The sequence below is a fragment of the Triticum aestivum genome, chromosome 3B (assembly GCF_018294505.1).
Source record: "Triticum aestivum cultivar Chinese Spring chromosome 3B, IWGSC CS RefSeq v2.1, whole genome shotgun sequence".
NCBI lineage: Eukaryota > Viridiplantae > Streptophyta > Magnoliopsida > Poales > Poaceae > Triticum > Triticum aestivum.
Window position 1 is genome coordinate 140,108,309 of NC_057801.1, and position 2,438 is coordinate 140,110,746.

Genomic DNA, 2,438 nt, shown 5'->3' on the forward strand with positions numbered 1-2,438 from the left:
AAGGAATCGATCACTCGGGTTCAGTAATGCGTAGCCTGTAGTGCAATCGCTCGGGTTCAGTTATAGCCCAACGCCTCGCTCGGGTTCAGTTAGAGCCAACGCCTTGCACACACGCGCGTACGAGTATGAGAGAAATGCGCATCGCTCGGCCCCCGACCACCTATCGTAACCGGGAACTCCCGAAAATTTTCCTCGCCCTAGCTTCTACCACGATTTTTTCCGTCATGGACGGCCCAAAGAATGTCATGCAGCTGCGTTTCCGGCGCGCCCAGGATGAAAAGCCGATTTTCTGTCATGATTTTTTGTCATAGAAGTAGGATCCCATCACATCTATGATGATACCGGGTTTTGTCACAATTATCGTCATACAAGTGTCATATGTATGACAGGAAAAAAATTCGTTCGGCCCAAAATGTCACGGATGTGTCTTTTTTTGTAGTGTAATAGGTGGTTCAACATGGGCAAAGATGCCGCTACCATTTCTACCACTAGATAAAGGAACTTTATCACTAGAAACTTCCCCCTTATCGGAGTTGGCATCCGCCAACTTGTTAGTGGGAGTGGCCACTTCCAAAGGTGTGGTGGATAATTTAAGACCATCAAGGAACTCTTTGAACATGCCTTTGACCTCGGTCATCATGGAGGTTTTCAATGTGTCCAAAGCCAGATTGAATTCCTCACGTGAGACCGGGGATCCCCCGCCGACCGTAGACGAAGAAGTTCACACCGGGGTGCTCCTCCTCACCATCTATGGTGTCAACCATACTCTTAGGACAGTAAAGCCCTTAATTAAGAGACGAGGCTCTGATACTGATACGTCTCCAAGGTATCTATAATTTATGAAGCATTCATGCTATTTTATTATCTGTTTTGAATGATTACGGGCTTTATTATACACTTTTATATTACTTTTGGGACTAACCTATTAACCGGAGGCCCATCCCATATTGCTGTTTTATTGCCTGTTTCAGTATTTCGAAGGAAAGGAATATCAAACGGAGTCCAAACAGAATGAAACCTTCGGCAGCGTGATTTTTGGGAAGAATATGATCCGGGAGACTTGGAGTTCACGTCAGAAGATCTTCGAGGAAGCCACGAGGGTGGGGGACGCCCCCCTACTAGGCGCGCCCCCCTGTGTCGTGGGCCCCTCGAGCACCTCCCGACCGACTTCTTTCACCTATATAGTCCCACGTACCCTAAAAACATCTAGGAAGGAGATAGATCGGGAGTTCCGCCGCCGCAAGCCTCTGTAGCCACAAAAAACCTCTCGGGAGCCCGTTCCGGCACCCTGCCGGAGGGGAGGATCCCATCACCGGTTGCCATCTTCATCATGCCGACGCTCTCCATGACGAGGAGGGAGTAGTTCACCCTCGGTCTGAGGGTATGTACCAGTAGCTATGTGTTTGATCTCTCTCTCTCTCTCTCTCTCTCTCGTGTTCTCTCTTGTGTTCTCTCTCGTGTTCCCTCTATGGCACGATCTTGATGTATCTCGAGCTTTGCTATTCTAGTTGGATCTTGTGATGTTTCTCCCCCTCTACTCTCTTGTGATGAATTGGGTTTTCCCTTTGAAGTTATCTTATCGGATTGAGTCTTTAATGATTTGAGAACACTTGATGTATGTGTCATGCTTATCTGTGGTGACAATGGGATATCATGTGCCACTTGATGTATGTTTTGGTGACCAACTTGCGGGTTCCGCCCATGAACCTATGCATAGGGGTTGGCACACGTTTTCGTCTTGACTCTCCGGTATAAACTTTAGGGCACTCTTTGAAGTACTTTGTGTTGGTTGAATAGATGAATCTGAGATTGTGTGATGCATATCGTATAATCATGCCCACAAATACTTGAGGTGACAATGGAGTATCTAGGTGACATTAGGGTTTTGGTTGATTTGTGTCTTAAGGTGTTATTCTAGTACGAACTCTTGAATAGATTAATCCGAAAGAATAACTTTGAGGTGGTTTCGTACCCTACCATAATCTCTTCGTTTGTTCTCCGCTATTAGTGGCTTTGGAGTGACTCTTTGTTGCATGTTGAGGGATTGTTATATGATCTATCTATGTTATTATTGTTGAGAGAACTTGCACTAGTGAAAGTATGAACCTTAGGCCTTGTTTCCTACCATTGCAATACCGTTTACGCTCACTTTTATCATTAGTTACCTTGCTGTTTTTATAATTTGAGATTACAAATACCTTTATCTACCATCCATATTGCACTTGGATCACTATCTCTTCACCGAACTAGTGCACCTAAACAATCTACCATTGTATTGGGTGTGTTGGGGACACAAGAGACTCTTTGTTATTTGGTTGCAGTGTTGTTTGAGAGAGACCATCATCATCCTTCGCCTCCCATGGATTGATAAACCTTAGGTCATCCACTTGAGGGAAAATTGCTATTGTCCTACAAACCTATGCACTTGCAGGCCCAAC